Below are 11,048 nucleotides of genomic sequence, written 5' to 3'. Positions count from 1 at the left end.
TGGAATCAGGAAGACCTATGTTCAAATTTTGCCTCAAATGCTTATGAGATGTGTGCCCTTGGGTAAGTCACTTTTAACCTTAGTATCATTAACTCTAAAGTTGGGAATAAGAATCCCTAATACTTCAATTCAATCCGATAAACATTTGTGAACACCTGTACTGATGATCATTTTGTTCTGAGTATGGAGAAACAATAAACAGTCCCTTTCCTCAATGAAGTCATCCTCCAAAGGAGAAGACAACACACAAAAGTAGTCAAGAAAAGAGTGGGGGAAGGGAGCAGGGCACCAGAGAATACCTGGCAAAAAGGTCTCTTATTTAGTGGAGTTGAAACCAGGCAAGGCAACAGATACAAAAGTCCAGTTTCTGCCCTCTCTAAAAAGAATTGAAAGCAGTTTGCTATGATACCCTCCTGTCCTCCAGTGGGAGGGGACAGGAAACTGAGGGATTAGGAGGCAATCAAGGCTTGACTTAGTAGCACAGAGTTGAGTTTAGAAGTGATAACAAAAAAGCATCTTGTTTAGTGCATGGCAAACTTCAAATCATCGTTATGGAGATAAAATAAAAGATAGATATAGATAGATGTATAAGAGATATAGATACATCTATATGTACATATCTGCACATGCAAATATGTGTGTATATAGCCTACCAAACCTTAACATACTATCTAAATGCTAACCATGATGATGATGATGATAAGCCATTTTATCTGGAACTTAGCACCATAAATAAGTTCTTAAGTTACTTAAGGAGCTTATAATTGAGCATCACTTAATAAAATAAACATAAAAGACACATGATAGCCCATGAGTAGTGCCAATGAATCACTAAGAGAGTTCACAAGAGAGAGGGATCATGTCTGGCTCATGCTATCAGAGGACTTGGGAGGATGAGTAATATTTCAGGTGCCAGAGATGAAGGGGAAGAGTATTCAAAGCAGATGAGAATGGTGAGGGCATAAGCATGGAGGTAAAAACTCCTAGCAAATTTTAGGGAATGACAAGTACACTGATTTAATTTAGACTTCAAAAAAGATTTAAAATGAAATTTGAATTGAGTTCACTGTGTGATGGTTTTAGGAAAGCTTATGGAAATGAGGCAGCTTCCTTTTAAGTATTCCTATATCACCCCTCACCAGAGTACTTAGGGCTTGAGCAAGAAGCAATGAAGACATTTGACCTACTTCTATATTATAGCTACACTTTTTCCTGGGATTATGATTGCAACAATCTAAATTTTTGTTTTAGGATAAAATAAATGCTATATCTGAATATTAACTTTTATATGTCTTTCTATATAAGCCTGAGTTTTACTATTGTGTTCATTCTGAGTGTCGTAATTTAAGAAAAACATTGATAAATTGTAAAGCATGCAGAGAGGCAGCTAGGTGGTGTATTAGATAGATCCCCAGACCTGGAGTCAGGAAGACTCAACTTCCTGTGTTTAAATCTGGCTTCACACACTTACTAGCAATGTGACCTTGAGCAAGTTACTTAAGTTTATTTACCTCAGTAAATTGAGCTCCAGAAGAAAATGGAAAACCATTCCAGTATCTTTGCCAAGAAAATCCCAAATGGTGTCATAAAAGAACAACAACAAAAAATAGAGAGAAAAGGCTTTAAGACAATGTTCTATGAGGACTAGTTGAAGGAATTAGACTTATTGATGACTGCTAGGCTAAGATGAAGTAGGAGGAATATCAAAGCAAATCTCAAATGTTATAACTTTTCTGCTAGAAGGGATATTAGATATACTCCACTTCATTTACTTTTCAGATGAAGATACTGAGATTGAAAAAGGTAAGGATTATTGAAAGTCAAAGAGGTATTAAGCATTGGGGCCAATATTTGAACATAATAAACCCACTCACTGAGTTTGCAGTACCTTTTCAAAAGGAAGTGCTGGTAACTGTTCACTTGACTTTCTAAAAGAAATGTAATTCAAAATATTTTTACATTAATTTATATTAACATTTTCTCTCTCACTTTCTTAAGTTTGGACAATCAAGAAAACAATAAATCAAGCCCTGATATTTATTGCTTCACAATTTGAATATGAATTAAAAAGTTGTGAGCATATTATAAGTCAGTTGGACGTGACTCCATCCTTTCTACTCCACTATAATGGTTACATTTTTTTTCACTTTTCAGTCACTTATGCTGATTTGTTGACATAGCCTTAATAATGCAATTGAGCCTTTGGCATGTTAAAATAAATATTTCTCCATCGTCTATTATGTCTGTTGAGAGATATGTAACAATAAAAACTATTATTCAAATTCAATATTATGATCATAAATTCATACCCTCTGCTACCTCTATTGATATAATCCTAATTTTGGCAAAAATCAATTTATAAGTCCCAATTAAGTAAAATAGAAAAAAGTTTTCACCTGGGCATGAAATTGATTTCTCCAGATTTAAGAATAGCATTTGTAATAAATGTCACCATATGAAATACTAAAAGTACCCAAATTTTCAAATACAGACTAAGCACAAAAATTCAAAATCATATGGGAATAGAATGAATTATATACCATGCCTAACATTCTGCTTGCTACTAGAAATTAGATTTAAAATTCTTTATGATTATCAGTAAGTGTCATGTAAATATTATGATACTTTAAGGTACCCTGTTTAACAAAGTAGTGGAAAGTATAATAGAAAGAGAGTAGATCAGAATCATCAGTCTTAGATTTGAGTCATGATTCTAACACTAAGGAGCTGGCTGGGCATGGACAAGTCTTTTTATCTTTCTAATCTTTATGATTTTTAAAATCTGAGAAATGGAAATAACTGATTTCATTGTCATTAAGATCAAGTGAAATAGTATAGTAAAGAGTTTTATGAAATTAAATTTCTCTACCTCTGTATCTCTTATTTTATACATCCCCTTCTGTCCTCTGACACTACCTCCAGGCTGGTATAGGTCTTCATCATAGCACATCAAGATTATTGCAATAGCTTGCTTGTGGGTCTTCTTACCACAAGTCTCTGCCCACTCCATCCATCCTATATGCTATTCAGCTATAAAAAATTACCCTTCTTAAAATCACTCCTTTATGACAAAGAGAGAGCATGGCAAAGTGGATAGAGTTCTGGTCTTAGAGTGAGAATATGAGTTCAAGATCAGCCTTTGACACAAATTGACTTTATGACAATGGATAAATCTCTTCATTTTTCAGTGCACCAGAAAACTCCCAAAGAATATAAATTGCAGAGAATTAGCTATTAATCTGTCTTGTTTGAGGGATTTTCCTCACCAGGTTTTCTTATACCAAATAAATCACAGTTTCACCAAAAATAAGGAACAACAACAACAGAAAAAGACAGGGAGACCAACTACATCTGTGTTTATGGCTGAACTCTATCAATAATGTAAATGAGATAGTTAGACTATGTCCTTTGTAATAGAGACTTGAAATATAAGGAAAATACTCATTGCCCAGGCTTATGCATGTCATGGCATATTTGTGGATTGTTGTTTAGATGTCTGGAGCCCTTCCTTATAATTGCCCTTCATATAATTCCACTTTAACTGCATTTGATGATAGAAGTTCTAAAAAGCTGAGTGAAGATCCAACATGTACACATTAGATTAAGGGGGCCTTAGAAAATTCTGTCTTCAATATGACCAAATTAAGAAGGTGAGATATATTGTTTATTGCTTAACTGTGCAAATGGGGACATGAATGTACCTTTTTCATAAGCCTATGTTGTAGGTCTTTGTCCTATCATTTCTTTAAGCAGGTATGTGGTGGGGTGAAGGTTTATAGAGCATGTGTGTGTATCATGTGTGCTTGTGAGAGAGACAGACAAAAAAATGATAATAAGACCTAGAGAGACTGAAATAGGCAGAGACAAGAGAGAAACAGGGAAAAAGAGAGTGATTGAGAGTGGCTGAGAGGGAGGGATTTGGGACATGGAGAGAGAGAGAGAGAGAGAGAGAGAGAGAGAGAGAGAGAGAGAGAGAGAGAGATTAAACTTTTGCTTTATTGAGAGATTCATCAATTTGTATAAATGTAATTCCTCAGTCAGAAATGCTTGATGCTTACAGATAGAGATAATCCTGACGTGTCTAGAACCAAATTTTATGTGATTCATCAGACTGAAATTTTAAGTGAAAATTTAATTATCTTGACTGAGTCAATGAGGCTGACTGAAAAAACAAATATTTTCAAAAACACATTGAATAGTACGTATTTGAAGGTTTAATGCATTATTTTTGTTCTAATGTGTTCATATCACTAAAAAAGTAACAACTTGAAGAGAATGAAAAAAAACAGAGAAGTTATTTGGGTTGAACCGGATTTATTGTCTGATTGTGTACTGAGTTCAAAAGAATGAGTAAAATAAGAGGCTTTGCAACCCTTCACTGAGCACCATTAAAGATTCTGTCACAAGTATTTAACAGGCTTTGTTAAAGAGCATGCTCTGACAATTTCACAGCAATTAGTGCGCTTCTTAGCCAATGCCAAAAAGATGAGAAATGTAAGAAAACCAGCTGTAGTCAGGAAACTTATCTTATTTTCATATTCAGTAATAGAACTCTTAAATAGTGCATTTGGTGAAACAGGGTAGGTTTAAACAACTTCAATACCATAATAGCAAAATCCCTAAGCATTATTCCAGAAAATACCACCTAAGAGCCTTTTACATTACCTAATATTAAAGCATTTACTATACAAGATGCATTTGTCTAAGACAAGGGATATATTTTGTCAAAGCTGACGAAAATAGGTATGTTAAGCATAGAGAAGAAAAGACTCAGGGGTAACATCTGTGATGCCTTGAAGTATTTGAAAGACTGTTTTATGGAACAGGGAATAGACTTACTCTGTTCAAACTACTCGTTCTGCTTGGCCTCACATGACAAATTGAATTATGAATATGAGTTACAAAGAGGCAATTTAAGCTTGAAGAGAAGGATGGCATGGGGGTACAAGGGGGCAACAATCACAAAAAGTAAACATATAAATGAATGAATAAATAAATAAATGAAATAAAACAAATTTAATTAGAACTATTCCAAAATAGAATGAGCTGCATTAGGATCTAGGTACTTCTCTTTATTGGAACTCTTCTGGCAAAGTCTGGATGACCACCAACCTAATTCTGGTTCTAGAGAGATTCTGGTTCAAGTATGTGTTGGATTAGAGAGAGCCTCTGAGATCTTGGAACTTAGCATCTCCACTAATACCTAACACTTTGGCTTATATGTAGCAGAAGTTTGGCACATATGTATTGCTCTTGTTCAGTCATTTCCATTGTTTCTGGCTCTTTGTAACCCCATCTGGGGGTTTCTTGGCAAAGATACTAGTATGGTTGGCCATTTCCTTCTCCAGCTCATTTTATAGATGAGGAACTGAGGCAAGCAGGCCTGATTTGAACTCAGGAAGATGATTCTTCCTGTGCTCTATCCTCTGGGAAAACTAGTTGCCCCTGGCACATGTTTAATCAAGTGGTAAATCCAATTACAATCTCAGTTAAGGATTTATCAGACATTGACTTTTAAGGTAAAAAAAAAAAAAGCATCGGGGGCGGAGCCAAGATGGCGGAGTAGAAACACACAAATACGCTACCTCCGAACCCACAGCCCATGAAATATCTGTAGTAAAGAGCTGCCAATAAATTCGGGAACAGTAGAAGCCAAATAACAGCAGAGCGGATAAGATTTCTGTTCCAGAGTGACCTGCAAACCTCTCGCAAAAGGTCCGCAGCGCTGCGGACGCGGAGCCCAGCCCAGCCCAGCCCTGCCCCAGCCCCGGCACCAAGAGGAGAACATCCAAGCGGACTTCAGGGACGAGATCTCCAGCGGCCGCGCAGGTCCCTCCACCCACAGGTGACGGGGGTCGGTGAGAAGGTCTTTTTGGTGGGTCGAGAGGGGAGTGGGGTGCCCCCATACTCAGGCCCCCTCGGGAGGCAACAGCGGAGGTGGGAGCAGACAGGGGCTCCCCAAGCAGGCAGGAGCCCGGATCCATTGTTGAAGGTCTCTGCATAAACCCCCTGAGGGAACTGAGCCTGTGAGGCGGCCCTGCCCCCACCTGAGCACCTGAACATAATCTCACACGGAATAGCAACCCTGCCCCCGCCCAAAGCCCTGAGGCTGGGAAGCAGCATTTGAGACTCAGACCCCAAGCGCTGGCTGGGAGGATCCGGAGGTGAGGTGGGTGCGAGGAGAATATTCAGAGCTCAAGTCACTGGCTGGGAAAATGCCCAGAAAAGGGAAAAAAACTAAGACTATAGAGGGTTACTTTCTTGGTGAGCAGGTTTCGCCTCCCCTACCTTCTGATGAGGAAGAGCGGTGCTCACCATCAGGGGAAGACACAGAAGTCAGTGCTTCTACATCCCAGCCCACTCAATGGGATCAGTTCTGGGAAAAGGCCATAAAGAGCTCAAAAAATTTTCAAAATTATGTTAGAGAGGTGGAGGAAAAACTGGGAAGAGCAATAAAAGACTTGTAAGGAAAGTATGAACAACAGATCAGCTCCCTGCTAAAGGAGACCCAAAAAAATGCTGAAGAAAATAACACCCTGAAAAATAGGCTAACTCAATTGGCAAAGGTGATTCAAGAAGCCAATGAGGAGAAGAATGCTTTCAAAAGCAGAATTAGCCAAATGGAAAAGGAGATTCAAAAGCTCACTGAAGAAAATAGTTCTTTCAAAATTAGAATGGAACAGATGGAGGCTAATGACTTTATGAGAAACCAAGAAATCACAAAACAAAACCACAAGAATGAAAAAATGGAAGAGAATGTGAAATATCTCATTGGAAAAACAACTGACCTGGAAAATAGATCCAGGAAAGACAATTTAAAAATTATGGGACTACCTGAAAGCCATGATCAAAAAAAGAGCCTAGACATCATCTTTCATGAAATTATCAAGGAAAACTGCTCTGATATTCTAGAACCAGAGGGCAAAATAAATATTGAAAGAATCCACCAATCACCACCTGAAAAAGATCCAAAAAGAGAAACTCCTAGGAATATTGTGGCCAAATTCCAGAATCCCCCTGTCAAGGAGAAAATATTGCAAGCAGCTAGAAAGAAATAATTCAAGTATTGTGGAAATGCAATCAGGATAACACAAGATCTAGCAGCTTCCACATTAAGGGATCGAAGGGTGTGGAATAGGATATTCCAGAAGTCAAAGGAACTAGGACTAAAAACAAGAATCACCTACCCGGCAAAACTGAGTATAATACTTCAGCGGAAAAAACGGTCTTTCAATGAAATAGAGGACTTTCAAGCATTCTTGATGAAAAGACCAGAGCTAAAAAGAAAATTTGACTTTCAAACACAAAAATGAAGAAAACCATGAAAAGGTAAACAGCAAAGAGAAGTCATAAGGGACTTACAAAAGTTGAACTGTTTACAGCCCTACATGGAAAGACAATATTAGTAACTCTTGAAACTATTCAGTATCTGGGTACTTGGTGGGATTACACACACATACATGCACATGCACGCACTCATAGAGACAGAGTGCGCAGAGTGAATTGAATAGGATGGGATCATATCTTAAAAAAAGAAAATGAAATCTAGCAGTGAGAAAAAAATATATGGGAGGAAAAAGGGAGAAACGGATTAGGGCAAATTATCTCTCATAAAAGAGGCAAGCAAAAGATTTTTTTAGTTTGGGGAAAAAGAGGGGAGGTGAGAGAAAAACATGAAGTTTACTCTCATCACATTCCACTAAAGGAAGGAATAAAATGCACACTCATTTTGGTATGAAAACCTATCTTACAATACAGGAAGGTGGGGGACAAGGGGATAAACAGGGTGGGGGGGGACGATGGAAGGGAGGGCATGAGGAGGAGGGTACAATTTGAGGTCGACACTCATAGGGAGGGACAAGATCAAAAGAGAGAATAGAAGTAATTGGAAACAGGTTAGGATGGAGGGAAATATAGTTAGTCTTATGCAACACTACTATTATGGAAGTCATTTGCAAAACTACACAGATTTGGCCTATATTGAATTGCTTGCCTTCCAAAGGGAGGGGGAGGGGAGGGAGGAAAAGAAGTTGCAACTCAAAGTTTTAGGAATAACTGTCAAATACTGTTCTTGCCACTAGGAAATAAGAAATACAGGTAAAGGGGTATAGAAAGTTATTTGCCACAACAGGATAGAGGAGAGGATGGAGACCAGGGCAGAGAGGAATGATGGAGGAGAGAGCGGAGTGGTGATAGGGGCAATTGGAATGCTCGGTGTTTTGGGGTGGGGCGAGGGGACAAGGGGGAAGACAATTTGGAGCCCAAAAATTATGTGAAAATGAATGTTAAAAGTGAAATAAATAAATAAATTAATTTAAAAAAATAAAAAATAAAAAAAAAAGCATCAACAGCTAGGAAAGTTAGAAAACATTCCCTATAGAATGGAACACCTAACCTAAGTCTAGAGTAGTTATTTGGAAAACAATGTCTTGAATGTTACCAAAGTGATTTCTAAATTGAATCACTTTTGCACTGAAATGCAGGCATTGCCCAGATAATTGAATAATGATTCATATTGTTTATAATTTAACATATAAAGACTTCTAGAGACCTAGTTTCTGGATAATTAATAATTTTATTAATTATGGCTAGCAAATAATAAAAGGATGGTTTTGCAAACTAAGAGACTAATCATGGAGATATCTCAATGCTTGTATGTCCTTGGTGGAGTGGGTGTTCCTGTCAGGCAGCAGTCAGCTATGATTAGTTAACAGTAATGGAATGAATATTATACTGAGGTGGACCTATTCTAATGAGAAGAGCTTCCCAGATTTATTTGACGTACCCCCCCCCCTTAATAAAAAAGCAAAAAAACAAACAACTACTCTGTACACCTCTGGAAATCTACTTTCTTTGATCTTTTAACTTTTTTTTGAAATTTTGCAATGTTAATTAGATCTCCCCCCGCCCCAATAGGCCTAAACTACCTTTTGTTGATTTTATTGAGGCACTGGCTCAGAGGGTCCTGCCCTCTGATTCTGAAAAGTGCATAAATACTCTGAGGTAAAGTTTTACTTTGGAGCTTACTTATTGAAAGTGTTTGTTTGATCAAAGGAGACACTGGGCAGTGGCTAAGGAGCCCCCCTCCAGATGTTGCTTCTTCCCTCTCGAATAACTGTGTATGTATAATCAGACATTTGGATCAGTCCGTTGATCTGTGATGCATGTATTGCTTACAGTCAAACAATTGGAGACCCTGTCTGTTGATTATTATTTCCGTGTATTTTCTCTGAATTTCAAGATGCTGACTTTTTCCTCTAAACTAAGTGAATGATACATGTGCTTAATTAGAGTGATTGTTGACCACTCAAAAGTTGCTTTCCTTTCAGAAAAGCAAGTCTAAGAACCTATACAGCAGTCCCTCCTGAGTGTATTAAGGTCCTTGCTGAAGCAAATTAGCTTCATTTCAAAATATATAAAATATTTCTTTAAAAATGGTGCATGTTGAGGGGTGGAGCCAAGATGGCGGAGTAGAAAGATGCATACATGCTAGCTCCGAACCCACAACCCATAAAATATCTGTAAAAAAAGAACTCCAAATAAATTCTGGAGCAGCAGAAGCCACAGAACAACTGAGCGGATGAGAGTTCTGGTCCAGAGAGCCTTGAAAACCTCTCGCAAAAGGTCTGTTGCACTGTGGACGTGGAGCCAAGCCTGCCAGACCTAGAGGCCTGTGGGCTACCCGAGTCTTTCTTACCTCACCTCCCGAGGTCTTTGGCTGGCCACACTGGGTGCGCATATGAGAGAAAGGACGTTCCAGAGTCGAACAAGGGTTGAGCTTTATTTCAGGGTCTCGGTTACAAGTGCAGGGGATTCTTCCTTAGGAGGGAGAGAGAGAGGGATCTCCCAAGGAGGCAAAGATCTTACAATAAGAGATTGGAAGTAGAAGTATAAGTGAGGAGAGAGGGGGAGGGGAGAGAAGAGAGAGGAAAATGGGGAACCTAGTAAGCTCACACGTGGCCCTTCGCCCAAGAGGCTTTTTCGGGCTTTCCTGGACCTACTTAAGCCCTCTGTCGCGTAGTTTACATATCAATATCGAGCCTGTTAGGAGACAACAGGTGTGTCCAATCCGGGACAGCCTCAAGAGCAGGGAGGCTTCACCCATCACGTATCTCCCGGGAAGAGGCGGAAATACCCGAGCTAGCCGAGCTAGCTCGGTCTGACCTTCTCGATTCCCTGCAGTTTTCCTGGGGGGCCTCGTAAGAACTCTAAGATTTAGAAGCTCCCACCTTTACCCGCCCGAGACCGTCCACACGGAATTGAACTTCCAACCTTCACACAAGCCCAGCCCTCCATTGGCCACCTGGCACTGAGAGGAGTGGCTCCCAGCAGGCTTCAGGGACAGAATCTCCAGCGGCCGCACGGGTCCCTCCACCCACAGGTGACAAGGGTCAGTGAGAGGGTCTCTTTGCTGGGTCGAGAGGGGAGTGGGGTATCCCCATAACTCAGGCCCCCTTGGGAGGCAGCAGCAGAGGTGGGAACAGACCAGGGATCCTCAAGCAGGCAGGAGCCCAGATCCATTGTTGAAGGTCTTTGCATAAACCCCCTGAGGGAACTGAGCCCGTGAGGCAGCCCTGCCCCCACCTGAGCACCTGAACTTGATCTCACACTGAATAGCAGCCCTGCCCCCACCCAAAGCCCTGAGTCTGGGAAGCAGCATTTGAGACTCAGACCCCAAGCTCTGGCTGGGGGGATCTGGAGGTGAAGTGGGTATGAAGAGAATATTCAGAAGTTAAGTCACTGGCTGGGAAAATGCCCAGAAAAGGGAAAAGAAATAAGACTATAGAAGGCTACTTTCTTAGTGAACAGGTATTCCCTCCCTTCCTTTCTGATGAGGAAGAACAATGCTTACCATCAGGGAAAGACACAGAAGTCAAGGCTTCTGTATCCCAGCCCACTCAATGGGCTCAGGCCATGGAGAGCTCAAAAAGGATTTTGAAAATCAAGTTAGAGAGGGGGAGGAAAAACTGGGAAGAGAAATGAGAGACAAGCAAGCAAAGTATGGAAAACAAACAAACACCCTGCTAAAGGAGACCCAAAAAAATGCT

The sequence above is a fragment of the Notamacropus eugenii genome, chromosome 4 (genome assembly GCF_028372415.1).
Source record: "Notamacropus eugenii isolate mMacEug1 chromosome 4, mMacEug1.pri_v2, whole genome shotgun sequence".
In the NCBI taxonomy this organism is placed as follows: domain Eukaryota; kingdom Metazoa; phylum Chordata; class Mammalia; order Diprotodontia; family Macropodidae; genus Notamacropus; species Notamacropus eugenii.
This window is presented reverse-complemented; position numbering follows the sequence as displayed.